General features: G+C 47.0%; 1 protein-coding gene across 1 annotated transcript in view; it reads right to left on the reverse strand.

Moving 5' to 3' along the window:
• Positions 1–19145, reverse strand: part of RLIM (ring finger protein, LIM domain interacting) — a 40245-nt gene extending 21100 nt beyond the window's left edge. The window contains exon 1 of the mRNA XM_044305954.1: positions 19045–19145. The gene's annotated coding sequence lies outside the window, so the exon portion shown is untranslated. The remainder of the gene's footprint in view (positions 1–19044) is intronic.
• Positions 19146–19932: the final 787 nt, after the last annotated feature.

Below are 19932 nucleotides of genomic sequence, written 5' to 3' on the forward strand. Positions count from 1 at the left end.
TCTCTTCGGCCAGAACGGGGCGATCAATATTACTGTGGTTCTTCCCTCCTGAATGACCCTCGGGATGAGAGGCAATGCGTACCCTAGATCCCAGCACCATTTTAGGGAGAAGGCATCTATTCTCCAGGGATGATGTCTGGCATTTAGGGAGCAGAATGTTTGTACTTTCGTATTTTTCCTTGATGCGAACAGGTCTAGTGTAGGAAGCCCCCATTTCTGTGTTAGCATATTGAAGACCTCTGGATTCAGTGCCCACTCTGTATGATCTACTACTTGTCTGCTCAAAAAGTCAGCTTCTAGATTCTGGGATCCCTTCAGGTGCATTGCCGAGATGGATTTTAGTTCTCTCTCTGCAAAGGAGAAAATTTCCTCTGAGATACTCTGGAGTCTCCTTGATCGAGTACCTCCCTGATTGTTTCAAGCAGGAGACCACGGTTATGTTGTCCGATAAGAGCTCAGCACATGAAAGTCCTATCAGCTGTCTGGCGGAAAGTAGAGCTTCTCTTACCGCATACAGCTCCCTGAAATTTGAAGATTGGATAGCTATCAGATGATTCCACGTTTCCTGGAAATAAGCTCTGTCGATTTTCGCTCCCCAACCAGATTGGCTGGCATCCGTGAAGATCGTAATTGAAGGCGATTTGATCCATGGAACTCCCTGGGAAAGATTCCTCTCCTTCATCCACCATGAGAGAGATCTCTTTACTGATCCTGGGATCGGAAGCTTGGAGTCCAGAGAACACATCTTCTTGCTCCAGTGGGACAATAGCCAATTCTGTATTACTCGACAGTGAGCCTGCGCCCACTCGACAGAAGGTATACAGGAGGTTAGGAAGCCGAGCAGGCTCATTGCTTCCCTCACTGAGCATCTCTTCCGGTGTTGGAAGTGCCTCACCTTGTTTACCAGGGACTGGATCTTGCTCTGTGGTAGGAAGGTTGACTGAGTTACGGAGTCTAGTGTAACTCCCAGGAACCTCACCTTCGTGGATGGAACCAACATTCACTTGGGTTCGTTCACTATCCATCCCAGCTGAGACAGAAATATTAGAAATATTTCCAAGTCTGACAGCAGGAGTTCTTTTGAGTCTGCTATAATTAGAAAGTCGTCCAGATACGGCACTATATTTAACCCTTCCTGTCTGAGTGGGGCTATCATTTCTATCACCAATTTGGTGAAAAGCCTTGGAGCGGCTGAAATCCTGAAGGGTAGCGCTATGAATTGGAAATGGAGAATCCGATTGGAATGGTCTAGGATCGCAAATCTTAGATACCTCTGGTGATCTGGGTGAATGGGGACATGCAGATAAGCGTCTTTCAGGTTGACAGAGCACATAAATGCTCCTAGCTTTATCAGAGGTACTATGGATTTGAGACTCCATCTTGAACTTCCTGTAAAGAAAAACTTGTTCAGTAGTTTCAACTTTATAATGGTCCGGAAGTCTCCTTCCTTCTTTCTTACAAAAAATAGGGCTGAATAGTACCCTCGACCTCTTTGAGACACGGGAACTGGGATTACTGTGCCCTTCTTCACCAAGTCCTGGACTCCCTGGAAAATATTCAGGTTGGAGGATCTGGCAGGCATCTTTGCGACGACGAATCTTGGAGGGGGGAGAGAGGTGAACTCGATCCTGTAACCTTGCCGAATGATATCCAAGGCCCAAGGATTTTTTTTATGTTAGTGCCCATGGACCTAGAAAATCCTTCAGTCTCCCCCCTACAATGGCATCACTGTTTATCTTCGAATTTAGATTGGGGCTTAAGAAGGAAGCCTCTGCCTTTACCCCCTTTGGATAAGACCAGCGGCTTGACTTGCCTTTCCCCCTAACAGCCTTGTTTTATCCACCGTAAGACCGAAACGGACTGGTTCCTTCTAAAGGACTTTTCCTCAGGGAATCCCTTTTTCTTGTCGGCCGCTTTCTCGAGAATCTTGTCTAGGACCGGTCCGAATACATACTCTCCTGAAAAGGGGATAGATACTAACTTCCGTTTAGAAATTCAATCGCCCGACCAAGACTTCATTCATAAAGCCCGACGAGCCGCATTGGAAAGCCCCGCCTCCTTAGCACAGAATCTAATAGATTCAGCCAATGCATCTGCCAGGAATCCCGTAGCTGATTTAAGTAGCGGGATGGACTGCAGGATTTCTTCGCTAGAGGTCTTACTGCTTAGGTGGTTCTCAAGCTCTCCTAACCATAAGTACATAGACCTAGCAACAGACGTTGCTGCGATGTTGGTCTTAATGTTAAACATGGAGGCCTCCCAAGATTTTCTTAAAAGGGCGTCTGCCTTCCGCTCCATAGCATCTTTCAATTGAGCGGCATCCTCAAACGGCAGGGCAGTTTTTTTGTTAACCTTTGCCACCTGCACGTCTATTTTAGGGGTCTCAAACAATTTAGACAGAGGGGTCAAACAATAGTCGATTTTTGAATTCCTTGCAAATTCCAAGTAGTTTTTCTGGTTCCGACCACTTTTCCAAAATCATTTCTCTAATACAGGTCCTCCTAAAAAAAAATTGCATATTGTGATAAAGTTCATTATTTTCTGTAATGTACTGATAAACATTAGACTTTCATATATTTTAGATTCATTACACACAACTGAAGTAGTTCAAGCCTTTTATTGTTTTAATATTGATGATTTTGGCATACAGCTCATGAAAACCCAAAATTCCTATTTAAAAAAAATTAGCATATCATGAAAAGGTTCTCTAAACGAGCTATTAACCTAATCATCTGAATCAACTAATTAACTCTAAACACCTGCAAAAGATTCCTGAGGCTTTTAAAAACGCCCAGCCTGGTTCATTACTCAAAACCGCAATCATGGGTAAGACTGCCGACCTGACTGCTGTCCAGAAGGCCATCACTGACACCCTCAAGCAAGAGGGTAAGACACAAAGACATTTCTGAAGGAATAGGCTGTTCCCAGAGTGCTGTATCAAGGCACCTCAGTGGGAAGTCTGTGGGAAGGAAAAAGTGTGGCAGAAAACGCTGCACAACGAGAAGAGGTGACCGGACCCTGAGGAAGATTGTGGAGAAGGACCGATTCCAGACCTTGGGGGACCTGCGGAAGCAGTGGACTGAGTCTGGAGTAGAAACACCCAGAGCCACCGTGTACAAGCGTGTGCAGGAAATGGGCTACAGGTGCCGCATTCCCCAGGTCAAGCCACTTTTGAACCAGAAACAGCGGCAGAAGCGCCTGACCTGGGCTACAGAGAAGCAGCACTGGACTGTTGCATGTCATTCGGAAATCAAGGTGCCAGAGTCTGGAGGAAGACTGGGGAGAGGGAAATGCCAAAATGCCTTAAGTCCAGTGTCAAGTACCCACAGTCAGTGATGGTCTGGGGTGCCATGTCAGCTGCTGGTGTTGGTCCACTGTGTTTTATCAAGGGCAGGGTCAATGCAGCTAGCTATCAGGAGATTTTGGAGCACTTCATGCTTCCATCTGCTGAAAAGCTTTAGGAGATGAAGATGTCATTTTTCAGCACGACCTGGCACCTGCTCACAGTGCCAAAACCACTGGTAAATGGTTTACTGACCATGGTATTACTGTGCTCAATTGGCCTGCCAACTCTCCTGACCTGAACCCCATAGAGAATCTGTGGGATATTGGGAAGAGAAAGTTGAGAGACGCACGACCCAACACTCTGGATGAGCTTAAGGCTGCTATCGAAGGATCCTGGGCCTCCATAACACCTCAGCAGTGCCACAGGCTGATTGCCTCCATGCCACGCCGCATTGAAGCAGTCATTTCTGCAAAAGGATTCCCGACCAAGTATTGAGTGCATAACTGAACATAATTATTTGAAGGTTGACTTTTTTTGTATTAAAAACACTTCTTTTATTGGTCAGATGAAATATGCTAATTTTTTTAGATAGGAATTTTGGGTTTTCATGAGCTGTATGCCAAAATCATCAATATTAAAACAATAAAAGGCTTGAACTACTTCAGTTGGTGTGTAATGAATCTAAAATATATTAAAGTCTAATTTTTATCAGTACATTACAGAAAATAATGAACTTTATCACAATATGCAAATTTTTTGAGAAGGGGGCCCATATCTGGGCCCCCTTTTTGAAGCAGCTCTGACTTTCTGAGCACCTGTCATGTTTCCTGAGGTTCTACAATGCCCAAACAGTAGAAAAAACCCACAAATGACCCCATTTCGGAAAGTAGACACCCTAAGGTATTCGCTGATGGGCATAGTGAGTTCATAGAACTTTTTATTTTTTGTCACAAGTTAGCGGAAAATGATGATGATTTTTTATTTTTATTTTTTTCTTGCAAAGTCTCATATTCCACTAACTTGCGACAAAAAATAAAAAATTCTAGGAACTCGCCATGCCCCTCACGGAATACCTTGGGGTGTCTTCTTTCCAAAATGGGGTCACTTGTGGGGTAGTTATACTGCCCTGGCAATTTAGGGGCCCATATGTGTGAGAAGTACTTTGCAATCAAAATGTGTAAAAAAATGACCGGTGAAATCCGAAAGGTGCACTTTGGAATGTGGGTCCCTTTGCCCACCTAGGCTGCAAAAAAGTGTCACACATCTGGTATCGCCGTACTCAGGAGAAGTTGGGGAATGTGTTTTGGGGTGTCATTTTACATATACCCATGCTGGGTGAGAGAAATATCTTGGCAAAAGACAACTTTTCCCATTTTTTTAATACAAAGTTGGCATTTGACCAAGATATTTCTCTCACCCAGCATGGGTATATGTAAAATGACACCCCAAAACACATTGCCCAACTTCTCCTGAGTACGGCGATACCAGATGTGTGACACTTTTTTGCAGCCTAGATGCGCAAAGCGGCCCAAATTCCTTTTAGGAGGGCATTTTTAGACATTTGGATCCCAGACTTCTTCTCACGCTTTCGGGCCCCTAAAAAGCCAGGGCAGTATAAATACCCCACATGTGACCCCACTTTGGAAAGAAGACACCCTGAGGTATTCAATGAGAGGCCTGGCGAGTTCATAGAATTTTTTTTTGCATAAGTTAGCAGATATTGATTTTTATTTTTTTTTCTCACAAAGTCTCACTTTCCGCTAACTTAGGACAAAAATTTCAATCTTTCATGGACTCAATATGCCCCTCACGGAATACCTTGGGGTGTCTTCTTTCCGAAATGGGGTCACATGTGGGGTATTTATACTGCCCTGGCTTTTTAGGGGCCCTAAAGCGTGAGAAGAAGTCTGGAATATAAATGTCTAAAAATGTTTACGCATTTGGATTCCGTGAGGGGTATGGTGAGTTCATGTGAGATTTTATTTTTTGACACAAGTTAGTGGAATATGAGACTTAGTAAGAAAAAACAAAAAACAAACAAAATATTTCCGCTAACTTGGGCCAAAAAAATGTCTGAATGGAGCATTACAGGGGGGGGGGTAATAAATGACAGGGGGGTGATCACCCATATAGACTCCCGGATCACCCCCCTGTCATTGATCACCCCCCTGGTAAGGCTCCATTCAGACGTCCGTATGATTTTTACGGATCTATGGATCGGATCCGCAAAACACATGCGGACGTCTGAATGGAGCCTTACAGGGGGGTGATCAATGGGTGATCAGGGAGTGTATATGGGTGATCACCCGCCTGTCATTGATCACCCCCCTGTAAGGCTCCATTCAGACGTCCGCATGTGTTTTGCGGATCCGATCCATGTATCCGTGGATCCGTAAAAATCATACGGACGTCTGAACGGAGCCTGACAGGGGGGTGATCAATGACAGGGGGGTGATCAGGGAGTTTATATGGGGTGATCATGGGTGATCATGGGTTCATAAAGGGTTAATAAGTGACGGGGGGGGGGGGGGGGGTGTAGTGTAGTGTAGTGTTTGGGTGCGACTTTACTGACCTACCTGTGTCCTCTGGTGGTCGATCCTAACAAAAGAGACCACCAGAGGACCAGGTAGCAGGTATATTAGACGCTGTTATCAAAACAGCGTCTAATATACCTGTTAGGGGTTAAAAAAAATCAGATCTCCAGCCTGCCAGCGAGCGATCGCCGCTGGCAGGCTGGAGATCCACTCGCTTACCTTCCGTTCCTGTGAGCGCGCGCGCGTTCACAGGAAATCCCGGCCCTCGCGAGATGACGCGTATATGAGTCGTCGTGCGCAGGGCTGCCGCCTCCGGACCGCACATCTGCGTTATGCGGTCCGGAGGCAGTTAATAAGTCACCCATCTCTTCTGAGGAAAAATAAAACTTCACGGAAGTTGAAGCTTTATCGTCAGCATCCTCAGATCCGGAGGTAATGATCTTAGAACGCGGACGCTTGCGAGAGGGCTCGCCCTGGGAATCAGACGGAGCAACTCTAGCGGCCCTAAGTTCTTTCCTGAACCACAGATCTGATATTCTCCATAAGAGACGATTGTTCTTGCTGGATCACATCAGAAATACACTCCTTACAAAGCTTCTTTCCATATTTGTCAGGCAGTCTTTTAGCACAAGAGATGCAGCGAGGAGGTTTTTTTTTAACCTTTGAGCCTCTTTAGCCTGAAAATATATATATGAAATAGAGGCATCAGAAAATATGCCTAGCAGAAAAATCTGTGCCATTAAAAAGCAGACCCCCAGAGGGATACTTACAGGAGGCAGAGAGGGAGCATCAAGCTCCAGAACAGTTTGCAATTCAGGACCTGACATTCTGAAAATAGAACGGCAATCACAGTACTCACAGACCTCAGATCAGCGTTCCATGGCCGTCCCGCCTTTTATTCAAACTGCTCTGTCCTCCTGCGCTTTACTTCCGGGTTGCGTCACATGACCGAACCCGGAAGTGACGTCACCGGCGTCAGCGTGCGCACACGCCGGCCTCTACCAGCCCGACGGAGGAGGAGGGAGGAGGACGGCCCGGGAGCAGGCTCCAGACCAGCCGGAGCGAGTCCTCCCGATACCCCCCCAGCCCAACATAAGCACACGGCCGCCAGCGGACTGGGGGAGCTCCGATGAGCTTCAGGTAACCAGGAGACCGTCCTCGGACCCTCCTGGAGAAGGAAAAGACGATTTCCCATCTTCATCTCCCTGCCGACCGCAGGGAGACTCTTCTGACCCTGGCCACAGTGGGAACAGGAACACTGAGGTGTGGTGGTGGGAGGGGGCAATTTAACCTCTTCTCTGTTCCTGCCCCCACAGAGGTCATGGGTCAATCTCTCCTTGTGGCCGTCATGGTGATGATATGGGAAAAATAGAATAGGACTGTTCTATTATGGGCCGAACGTTTCATAAAATGCGAAATGCAAGCGGCTTTTTTGCATGGTATTGAGTATCGCAATACTTTTTTATGGTGAAGAAAGCAAATCAAAATTTTGGTATTGAAACAATCCTACGCCGATCTGACCGACGTAGCGTTGTCACGATACCAAAATTTTCATTCGGTTTCGATTTGGCGACTAAAAATTTAATTTGGCTCCTAAATGTTTCAGTTCAGGAGCCAATGGCTACTAGGTATTTTTTTTAGTCTGGAGCCCTGTGATCACGTAGTTGCGGATCTCTGTCTTCTGTAATGTTGAGCTGTCGGCTAAGGACCTGTGGTGACGTCACATCACATGGTCCCTCACCATGGTGTTGAACCATGTGATGTGCAGTGACGTCACTACAGGTATTTTGCCAGATCCTGAAGATAGATCAGAGACCGGCAGCTATGGAGCAGGTAAGTTAACTTATTTTTTTTAAACCCCTCCATCCCTTTACTTTACATTCTGTATTAAGAATGCTATTTTCCCTTATAACCATGTTATGGGAAAATAATAAAATCTATACACACCTAACCCAAACCTGAACTTCAGTGATGAAGTCCGGGTACCAAACATGGCAATTTCTCTCACGCGCGTGCAAAACGCATTAAGACGCTTTGCACCCGCGTGGAAAAATCACGCATTTTACCGCAACGCATCCGCATCTTATCGGGCCCTCACACGCCACGCTCGTGTGAAAGAGGCCCAAGTCTGTACTCTAGTATGCCCTTATAGATTTTTTTTTTTTTTTTTTTACCAGGCCCATACTTAATAAAAATGCCCTAAAATGTACGCATCTCCCCAGTGTCGGTAGGGGCCCATATCTGGGCATGAAATGTTGTAGGATTCATGGCAATAAATTGGTTTGCACAACCATCAATAAAATTAAAATCAGTAAAGAAAAAAAAAAAAAGAAAAAAAAACCACCTTTACTAAACGCAGTTGTATTAGCATGTATACCTGCATCAGCAGTAAAGTCGGGTACCTGGGCCAGTTATCTGGGGGTGCCCAAATAGGTGCACTTGATTGGGTTAATGACTGATCATCAACCCCTTGGCGCCATCGGATTCATTTGAAGATTATGATGCTGCAATAAAATTCATTTCACCTTCACTTGCAGACTCCGTGTCTGAACAAATCATGGCGTACACCTGCTCTGCAGTAAACCGCCTCTGATGCGCCATATTTGAATTTTAGTAAACGATGTAACAGGCCAGTAACTGTAGAAGCTGAAAGTTTTTTGTTTTTCAAAAAGGTACTAACTGAAATATTTTTTATAAAGCAAATTTGCTCCAAAATAAAAAAAATAGGAGCGGAATTGGGCTCACTGGTTGGTGTCTATGGCGGAAAAAAAAGCCCACTGAGAATATGTATTGCTTGGTGTAACTCTGGCAATAGGTCTGTGTGTACCCAAGAAAATAACTGAAAAACTAACTAAAAAGAGATTTTATATAGGAGTGGGTTATGGTTCACTGGGTCAGTGACTGATGGCCATTAGCCAATGTAGATGTCAATGGGAAGGGGGGGTGAGGGGAAGACCCCCTAGAAAATATGTCGTTTTTGATGCGACTGATAGGGTGCTGGGCGTACCTACTAAAATAAAACACAAACTGTGTTATAGAGTAGGGTTGTTGCGGGTATCAAAATTTCGATACTTTTGTCCTGGTATCGATACGATAACGGGATTTCCATTTTTTTCAATACTGAGCTGCACAGTCTAGTATCACAGAACATGAGCGCGCTGCTGAGTGCGCACTCATGTTCCCTCAGCAGCACAGGGGAGAAGGAAGCAGCGTCTCCCTCCCCACTGTGCCGCTGCCACCAGTGAGGAGAGAAAGGGGCAGGCACACTGCGTCAATGATAAGAGGATTTAAAATGGGCCCAGACTTTAAGTTACCAGGCTACATAGAGCCGTGCCCAGGGATGTCCCTGCACTTACTATTAGGCCACTTTCACACTTGCGTTGTCCAGATCCGGCGTGTACTCCACTTGCCGGAATTACACGCCGGATCCGGAAAAACGCAAGTGTACTGAAAGCATTTGAAGACAGATCCGTCTTCAAAATGCTTTCAGTGTTACTATGGCACCCAGGACGCTATTAAAGTCCTGGTTGCCATAGTAGGAGCGGGGGAGCAGTATACTTACCATCCGTGCGGCTCCCGGGGCGCTCCAGAGTGACGTCAGAGTGCCCCATGCGCATGGATGACGTGCCATGCGATCACGTCATCCATGCGCCTGGGGCGCCCTGACGTCACTCTGGAGCGCCCCGGGAGCCGCACGGATGGCAAGTATGCTGCTCCCCCACTCCACTTTACCATGGCTGCCAGGACTTTAGCGTCCCGGCAGCCATGGTAACCACTCTAAAAAAGCTAAACGTCGTATCCGGCAATGCGCCGAAACGACGTTTAGCTTAAGGCCGGATCAATGCCTTTCAATGGGCATTCATTCCGGATCCAGCCTTGCGGCAAGTCTTCAGTTTTTTGGGCCGGAGCAAAAAGCGCAGCATGCTGCGGTATTTTCTCCGGCCAAAAAACGTTACGTTCCGGAACTGAAGACATCCTGAACGGATTTCACTCCATTCAGAATGCATTAGGATAATCCTGATCAGGATTCTTCCGGCATAGAGGCCCGATAACGCAGGTGTGAAAGAGCCCTTATTCCGTTCGCCTGCTGTGCCCACGTTACCGTATCCTGCTCCGTATGCTAATTACTACTATTGGAGCAATCAGGAGACATCAGCTTCTCAACTGGGCGTTCCTTCTCCCTGATTGTAGCTCTGTAAAATCGCAGCGCAGAACTTCACAGCATGGAGAAGGAACGCCCAAGAGAGAAGCTGATGTCTCCTGTCTATTGCTCCGATATTAGTAATTAGCATACGGAGCAGGAGACTAACGGGGGCACAGCAGGCGAACGGAGCAGCACCCAGGAATAATAGTAATTGCAGGGACATCCATGGGCGCCGCGCTATGTAGCCTGCTCATAAAAAGGTTCTCTAACTTAATACAGGAGGCAGGTGCCGGCAGCAGAATCACATAGCCGGCACCCTACCTCTGAAAGGGAGCTGTGATCAGCGGCAGTTAACCCCCTCAGATGCGGAACCTGAGCAGTTAACTGCCGCTGATCTGCTGCCAGTACCCGCTTCCTGTATTAAAGGTTAATTATCATTGGTGGCGCAGTGCTCTCGCCCCCTTAACCCCCCAGTATTAAAATCATTGATGGCAGTGGCCACAAGGTCCCTCCCCTTCTCACTGGTGGCAGTGGCCATAGAGTCCCCCCCCTCCCACTCATTGGTGGCAGTGGCAGCTTCTGATCGGAGCCCCAGCAGTGTAATTCTGGGGCTCTGATCGGTTACCATGGCAGCCAGGACACTACTGAAGCCCTGGCTACCATGTGCACAAAGCACAGGGCAGCAGGGACAGTGTGAAGCCCTATTCACCCTCATAGAGATCTATTAGGGTAAATAGGACAAGGGATCAAAAGATCCCAGGTTCTAGCCCCTAAGGGGGAAAATAGTTAAAAAAAAAACTGTATAAAAAAAATCAAATCAAAATAAAGTGTATATATATATATATATATATATATATATATATATATATATATATATATATATATATATATATATATATACATACACACACATATACATATATATACACACACACACACACACACATACATATATAATATAAGTATAAATCACCCTTTCCCAATTTTAAACATAATATATAAATAAAATATTACATATCGCCACGTCCAAAAAGTCCAAACTATTAAAATATAAAAATCTATGCGGTGAACGCCTGAAAAGGAAAAAAATTAATAAAAATAATGCGCGATTCACCATTTTTTTTAAATGTGGAATGCACGTGGCTTTTTTAGCATTTTTTTTTTCGCGTGGTATCGAAATCGAATAAAAAATTTGGTATTGCAACTCTAATATGTAGTGCTTTGTGGGACTAGAAGGAGCACTGGGTGTACTAGGGCTCAGTGGGTCAGGGACTGGTGGATGCTAGCCAGTGAGGATGATGATGGGGGAAATAAAGGGCCACTAACAAAATTATAAAACTAAACACTAAATATACATACATATAATTGGGGGGAAAATATTTGCTCTGAAAAAAAAATAAAAATAAAAAAAAAATAAACAAATATGGGAGCAGTAAAATATGAAAAGTAATGGGGTGTGTATAGCAATTGGTGCAACCTTGAGCGACAATAACTCGCTGATCACCTCTGACAGAACTGAGGTGACCAGTGGGGGTGAAGTCAGCTACCCAGACTCCTGTCTCCCGATTGGCCAACCTAAGACCATCTTGATTGGCCCTAGGTTGGCAAACTGATTGGTAGCCGTCTGTGACAGCTGCCAATCACAGCTCTGTCACCACCTACATGGAGATAGGTTCATATACACATCGGCGTCTGGGATGGCTGTCAAAGCGCCATGACAGCAGCAATTCCTTCCCTCTCTGATCGGTCTATTGGAGGGACCATTAGAGCCTCTATAGCAGTAGGACGGAGAACCGCTGCAGTCTGCGATACAGCCCCACCTCCCTGCGCAAAAAACTAGCGCTGACTGGTCCATGAGACTTCATGGACCTATCACAGTGATCGCCGACCTGTGTGTGCGCTCCCACAGGTCCCAGGCCAGCTAGCTGTGATAATCCGTAACAGCCAGCCATGACGTGTATACTCGTCATGGAGCGTCAAGTAGCAGTGCTCCATGATGAGTATACACATCATAGGCCAGGAAGGGGCTAAAGGGGCCCCTCACAGTAAATATACTTAACCTGCGCTGCTCCTGGTCCCCGCACAGCTGCTTCTTCCCATGCGCGGATGAAAATATCCGGTTTCAGGGGTGGTGTTGCGGGCAGCTGGTGACAAGCCGCCCTAGTGTCACTCACAATGCTAGGGGGTCTTGTCCCCATCACCACCTGCCATTGCAGCCCCCCCGGATGTTTTCATCTGTGCTAAGGGAGAAGCAGCAGCGGCTGTGTGGGGACCAGTATATTCCCTGTGAGCGGCCCAGCACATGGAGGACATTTTTATAGTATTGTATTACCCCTTTAGGGAGGACCTGTCGTCTGTCTTTAGTACCCAATACCCATAAATAACTCTGGAGCATCTTTTCTTCAAACTCTGTGTTGTGCTGTTCCTCTGTTATTCCTCCCAGATATTTATTAAATAAATTGACAAGTAGGTGTCACCAGCTGGGTGCATTTCCTTTAACAGACTTCATCCAATTCGGATCAAGATAGACTACGTAGTAAGAATACCTCCGACAATGGGACTGGAAGCAGCCAGTGGTGAATGTATAACAGGAACACCACAATTATGAGACATGACGATCCAGAATGGTCATTCCTTTCGTAAAGCAGACATGTCAGCCGAGCCGTTAGGTCTTCTAACTTCAAGGCACCACAGTTTATACTCATCCAATATTATTCAGCTTTTAGTCCTTTCTCTGTCATTGATACAATTTCTAGGAGAATTATTATAAAATGCACCCGTTCTATAAGTTGTATCCAAGAGCAGAACTGACCAACATCAAGGTTTTCTAGTATAAAGAGCTTTCATGCAGAGACGTGATGCAGCTCAGTCGTGAACGGAGCCATAATATAGGACCCACAGAAGATGATGGGGGGCTTCAACGTCACCTAGAATTCGGTTTTTAAAAGAAGGTTTTTCAGATGCATTCCCATCAAATTTGATAGAAAAAAAATAAAAATAACATGGTGTGCTTCCATGATGTAGATTATTCCCAACATACTGGAAGGACCAAGGCAGCACGCAGTCATCATGTGTTGCCATAAAGCCACCTGTATACTATAGCACAAACTGCTGAAAAAAATCTAATGCTGGTTATGATAGAAGGGTCACAGCGGCTACATATTGGGGTGTGAGCGCCAATGCTGAGCCCTGCCCACCTCTGAGGGCATCAGAACTGGAAGAAGGGGCCTTGTCTGATGAATCACATTTTCTTTAACATCAGGTCGATGGCTGGGTGTCTGTACTTCACTTAGGCCACTTTCACACTTGGGTTGTCCGGATCTGTCGTGTACTCCACTTGCCGGAATTACACGCCGGATCCGGAAAAACGCAAGTGAACTGAAAGCATTTGAAGACGGATCCGTCTTCAAAATGCGTTCAGCGTTACTATGGCAGCCAGGACGCTATTAAAGTCCTGGTTGCCATAGTAGTAGTGGGGAGCGGTATACTTACAGTCCGTGCGGCTCCCGGGGCGCTCCAGAATGACGTCAGAGCACCCCATGCGCATGAATGACATGCCATGCGATCACGTCATCCATGCGCGTGGGGCGCCCTGACGTCACTCTGGAGCGCCCCGGGAGCCGCACGGACGGTAAGTATGCTGCTCCCCACTACACTTTACCATGGCTGCCAGGACTTTGGTTACCATGGCTGCATGGACACGCTATTCAGAAAAAGCTAAACGTCGGATAGGAAACTACGTTTAGCTTAAGGCCGGATCCGGATTAATGCCTTTCAATGGGCATTAATTCCGGATCCGGCCTTACGGCAAGTGTTCAGGATTTTTGGCCGGAGCAAAAAGAACAGCATGCTGCGGTATTTTCTCCGGCCAAAAAACGTTCCGGTCCAGAACTGAAGACATCCTGATGCATCCTGAACGGATTTCTCTGCATTCAGAATGCATTAGGATAAAACTGATCAGGATTCTTCCGGCATAGAGCCCCGACGACGGAACTCTATGCCGGAAGAAAAGAACGCAAGTGTGAAAGAGCCCTTACTGTGGCAAGAAGTCAGACACAACCTAATGCTGGCTATGACAGCCAGGAGCCATATCACACGGGCAGTGCCACACTGACCAAGTACACCCTCGTGGCAGAGTCCTCTTTCACCAGAATAATGCAGCCTGCCACAGAATGGTTGCAGACACACAAGAAGTTTTGGGGTTTTATTTTTAAAGACCCATTTCAGTGAATAAGTTATGTGAAAATTGTTGCTGGATTTTTCTCCGAATGGATGGACCTATATCTCGTGGGGAAAAATCACTTGTAGGAATTGACCCAGGTCAGAAGATAGCCAAGTACCGCACTCAGCTATTTCCGACAGTGCCGTAGAGAATGAATGGAGCGGCTGGGCGTGTGCTCATCCTGCTGCTCCAGATGGGGGTCGGAAAAGGATCCCTGTTCTCAGGTTCATGTGGGTCCCACCGTCCCAATGGCCAGTTAGTTACCCCCAATCCTAAGGAAAGGGGATAACTTGCAAACGTACTTGGCACAAGCCCAGGGTGGTTCCAATTAGTGTAAAAAGCGCCCACCGCAGCTCATGTGGTGGACCTCGACAACAGCGCGGTCACATAAATGCAACAAGACGGCAACACGTGCACGAGTGGGGGAGCCAGTAGTCATTGACAGCCAGGCCCCACATAGAGTAAGCAGACATGGTTTATCACTGTATACGCAGGGCAGCGATTCATCCGGGGACCTGAACAAGGGCTAATATATCAGACCAAATTAGAGGAGAAAACAGCAATAAAAAAAATATATATAAGACGCAATATGTTAAAAATGCCCCCCCAATGTTGTTGGGTTTTAAGAGGGCACAACATGTAAAATAAAAAATACAAAGCAATATTTAAATAAAATAAAAAGAGCGCCACCACCAGGCTACCTGCAGCTTCAAGCCCGACCCTGGCGACAGTAAACTGCCATAATGGAAATGGAAAGGAGACAAAAATAAATACGCAGTTTTTGCAGCTTGGATACGGACCCATTCATTTCAATGGGGCCACAAAAGATGCTGTCCGCATCTGTTGCTCCGTTGCGTGGTCTGCCAAAAATAAATATAACCTGTCCTATTCTTGTCCGTTTTGCGGACAAGAATAGGCAGTTATATCAATGGCTGTCCGTGCCGTTCCGCAAATTACAGAACGCACACTGACGCCATCAGTGTTTTGCGGACCGCAAGACACAGTCGTGTGCATGAGGCCATAATCAAAGAAAGAAAGAAGAAGAAAAAAAAAATATATAAATAGCCTTTGAAGCTGCACATACTGAAATAAAAATAAATGTTTCTGGTCATAAAGGGGGGGGGGGGGGGGGGGGGAGTGGCCCAGTTCTAAACTAGTTAACGTAAGCCCGCAGCCTAGGGACTCATGGTGTGGGGCACATTACACTGGAGCCCTTCAAAAAAGGTCCAGTGATAGATTTCAGAAATGTTTTCCAGTACAGTGACGGACATGATGGAAACCAGTGAGGTCTCGTTCACATCTCCATCAAGCTGGATTCTCTAGTTCACTACCGGATCCCCATTGACTGTAGTGAGGTCTGGCGGTGATCTGGTCGAAACACGCCATATTCGGCTGGAGAAAAACCGTTGCATGCAGACAGCATGGCCAGATCTGCTTGACGGGGGTGTGAACAAGGGCGTCCGCCAGGCAATGCTGGTGTCCACCGTGTAACAGATCCACAACGTCCTTTTCCTGGATGACAAATGAAAAAGGCAGATGTGAATGCGTTAGGGTCCATTCACACGGATCTGCAAAACACAAACACCGGCAATGTGCGTTCCGCATTTTGCGGGCTGCACATCGCCAGCACTCTCATAGAAAATGCCTTTTCTTGTTTTCAATTGCGGACAAGAATAGGACATGTTCTAATTTTTGGCGGAACGAAGTGCAGATCCGAAGAGCACATTCCTGCCTCATTGAAGATGAATGGGTCCGCACCAGTTTCACAAAATTGCAGAATGGATACGGATGCGTGACTGGACCCTTTCATTCCTGCTACATTGTAAGTGGTGAATACCGCAGCAAATCCGCACTGAGGCTAAATGCACTGAAATCCGCAGGTATTCGCAGGTAAACTTGTACGGTCAATCCGCATCAATTTGAGCAGATTTTACTCTCCCCATTAAAGTAAATGGAGTCAGGAAAAATAAAATAAATTGACATGCTTAAGACTTTAACCGTAGGTAAAAATACGCACAGAAAACATCTGCATCGTGTGCATGAGAATTTCAAATTCTCAAAGAATACAATCTACACGACCTACGGTGCGGATTTTCTGCAGGCAAATCCGTATGCAATCCTGATCATGTGCATTTGCACTTTGGCTACAAGGACACAGCAGTACGGTTTACCTGGATTTTTGCGCAGTTGCGGGTTCTGACATGGGTGAAATGTGCACCGATAATCAGCACAAACAGACATGCTGCAGGTTTTAAAATCCACAAGGCCGCTACAATTTAGACGTACAAACGCCACATATTCAAACAGCTGATTGGTGGAGGCCCCGGGAGCCAGACCCTCGTCGATCCGATATTGGTGACCTATCCTGAGGAGGCAGCATCAATATACTAGCGCTGTACATGCCCTTTAAGCTTGTCAATACTGTATTATGCTGCAGATTTTCTGCACGGAAAGCACACCGCGTGTGTCTACTGTCACATCTGCATTTTTGCAGGATCCAGCAGGAGACCAGCAAAAACGTATCCGGTTGTATTATCTCTAAAATGAAAAAGACAGATCCGAAAAAAACTGTTCCAGCACCACTGACTTAGGGCTCATGTATACGACCGTATGCCCTCTGAGACATACAGTCGGTGAGCGGGCCATATGTCCCGGAGAGGCATATATCATGCGCACGGCATCATAGGTTACTATGATGCTGCGTGCACAGGGGCGCTCGCGGGGCTATTGCCCCGCACTCTCTATAGCAATTCAATAGTCCCATGGGCGTCCCGATACTGTGCGCTCCCATGCGCACGATGTATGCTGCTCCAGGACATATGGCCCGCTCACGGACTGTATGTCTCAGAGGTCATGCGTTTCATGCCGGATCGGTCTTGATCACTTTCCCATGCTTGCAGCGGTTTTGTGTCCGGCATGGGAACGCAACATGTTCTGCGGCCTCCCATCCGGCGTGCTCCGTTTTGTCCCCACTGACTATGAATGGGAATAATGTGTAGATAATACGGCACCAACTAAGTAGATGACATTTCCTGAATCTCGTCTACACGGTGCTGGAATTGACCCACATCACATGTCTATGGGGATGTTCAGTGCCGATTTCACCCTTTGCAATGCAGGTAAGATCTGGGCCAAATCCGCAGGTTGTGAGGAAACACTGAAAACCGCACACACACAAAAAAAAAAATTAAATCCATGAGGGCTCATGCACACGACCGTTTGTCCGTATCCAGCCCCATTCACTTCAATATAGAACATATCCTATTCCTGGCAGTTTTACTGACAAGGAAAGGACATTTCTACAAAGGGCAGGATGTAAAATACGGAACGCACGCGGCCGGTATCCGCTTTTGTGGACCGAACAGTTACGGCCGTGTGCATGAACCATAGAGATTACACTGCAGTGTGAACAGAACCCAACAGTGCAATCACACGGTTGAAGCTACATGCTGGAAAAAAATCTGACGTAGAATTCACACCAAAAATTCTGTCCCTCAGATTTCAGCCATAGATTTGCAGCCTGTCTTGGCGCTGAAACCATGACAGATTCCAGCCGGGGTTTCCACATCAAGAACTGACATACCGCTTCCAATTTCAAATGGGTTTATTTAGTCCACATGAACAAGGTCCCACCATGAGACTGGTGACATGTAGTGTTGAGCGAACTTGTGTTTTAAGTTCGGCGTCTAAAGTTCGGGTTATCGAAGAATCGCGTTATGGATTCCGCTACCACGGACGATAACTTAGTCCGTGGTAGTGGAATCCATAACGCAAATGTTCGATAACCCGAACCTTAGATGCCAAACTTAAAACACAAGTTCACTCAACACTAATGAGATGCTCATACATGTTCTGTAAAGAACACGTCAAGGAACTGAAGAGGATGTCTACCAGACAGGGGTCACCTAGAAGAACCAATCAGGTCCCAGCTCACATTTCTTTAAAAGGTTTAGGAAACATGAAGCCTGCAAGGTGATTGGGGGGGGGGGGGGGAGGAGAGGAGACACCTTCACTCATCTGGTACAGCGCACGTATAAGTGGAAGAGGGATTATCACCTAAAAGATAAATCCTGAACTGGACCCAAAGGTCCATTAGATAATGGGCCTGATGATAGCCTGCAGGAACAGGACTGAGGAGGGGCACCTGGTCACAGCATGTATTCCCAAGTAGGCATGTCCCCAGAGCAGCAATCCTACGTAGGGCCCCGGGGGTGACATCACACTCCAGCACAGGGCCCCGGGGGTGACATCACACTCCAGCACAGGGCCCCGGGGGTGACATCACACTCCAGCACAGGGCCCCGGGGGTGACATCACACTCCAGCACAGGGCCCCGGGGGTGACATCACACTCCAGCACAGGGCCCCGGGGGTGACATCACACTCCAGCACAGGGCCCCGGGGGTGACATCACACTCCAGCACAGGGCCCCGGGGGTGACATCACACTCCAGCACAGGGCCCCGGGGGTGACATCACACTCCAGCACAGGGCCCCGGGGGTGACATCACACTCCAGCACAGGGCCCCGGGGGTGACATCACACTCCAGCACAGGGCCCCGGGGGTGACATCACACTCCAGCACATGCAGCGGGGGAAGGCGCCGGGGATTACATAAGAAACGCCTGACACAAAACCTACGCCATAATCCGCCATACTGCCGCTTCACACGACCTCGACTGTCGGATACCCGCCCGGAAGACACTGGGCCTAGTCACCTCTGGAAAAGCCTCGGCCTCTCGTACTTTCCAGGCCGAAAGTTCGCTACACGTCGGAGGCCCGGTATACGTTACCGGACAGGAACAATGACCACTGTCTGGTATCCCACGCTCGCCATAAACATTTTCAACACATACAAACCTTAAGGAGAGCCCTCTTGCTCCGGTATCCGCTCTATTCCGGCTCCTCCGCCCAGACCTCTCCTTATTCCGCCATTTTCTCCATTGTTACGAAGGCAGCCCGGAAGTGAGAGGAAGGGGCGTGGCCTCAGCACAGGATGGTGGAACACCGCAATAGAACGCGTGATTATTTCGAATTTATTACGTCACGTCAGTCTCCAGGCGCCATATTCGTTGTGGCAGTAAAACCGGGGGACAACGTGGTATGGCGCCATCTAGTGTTTAGTCATCATCAGTGTAGCTGTAACAACGCCATGTGGAAGAATAGGAGAGAATTATGCATCCTGCCCTGTGTGCTTGGACATCAGTCTCAGAAAACCCGTTCAGAGTTCATGTAACTCCACTGCAGTTTTGTTCCACGTCCAATATGCATTTTTTATGGATCAAACATGGACTCTTTCATTTCTATGTGTCCGCCAAAAACATGGACAGCACATGTCATCTGTGTGGTCGTTCCGCAGATTATAGAACTTTTCCTAGGCATTTCTAATGATGGGAGTGATAATAATGCAGATCCTTATTTCACGGATTTGTGGTTTGGTCATGAGGCCATTTCCCTGCTTTGAAGAAAATATATTTTATATTATTTTTTCCTGTGGGTTTTAGAATAAATATTGTGGTGGATCTATATCAGAGTTAGGCCTCTTTCACACAAACGTAAGGGCTCCGTGCCCGTGCTGCGGACCGCAAATTGCAGTCCTCAATGCACGAGTACCGACCATGGGGCGGTTGCATCAGATCGCAGACCCATTCACTTGAATGGGGTCTGCGATCCATCCGTTCCACAAAAAGATAGAACAAGTTCTATCTTTTTGCAGAACTGAACACCACAGAAGCATTCCGTAGTGCT

Source organism: Bufo gargarizans, chromosome 9 (assembly GCF_014858855.1).
Source record: "Bufo gargarizans isolate SCDJY-AF-19 chromosome 9, ASM1485885v1, whole genome shotgun sequence".
Classification (NCBI taxonomy): Eukaryota; Metazoa; Chordata; class Amphibia; order Anura; family Bufonidae; genus Bufo; species Bufo gargarizans.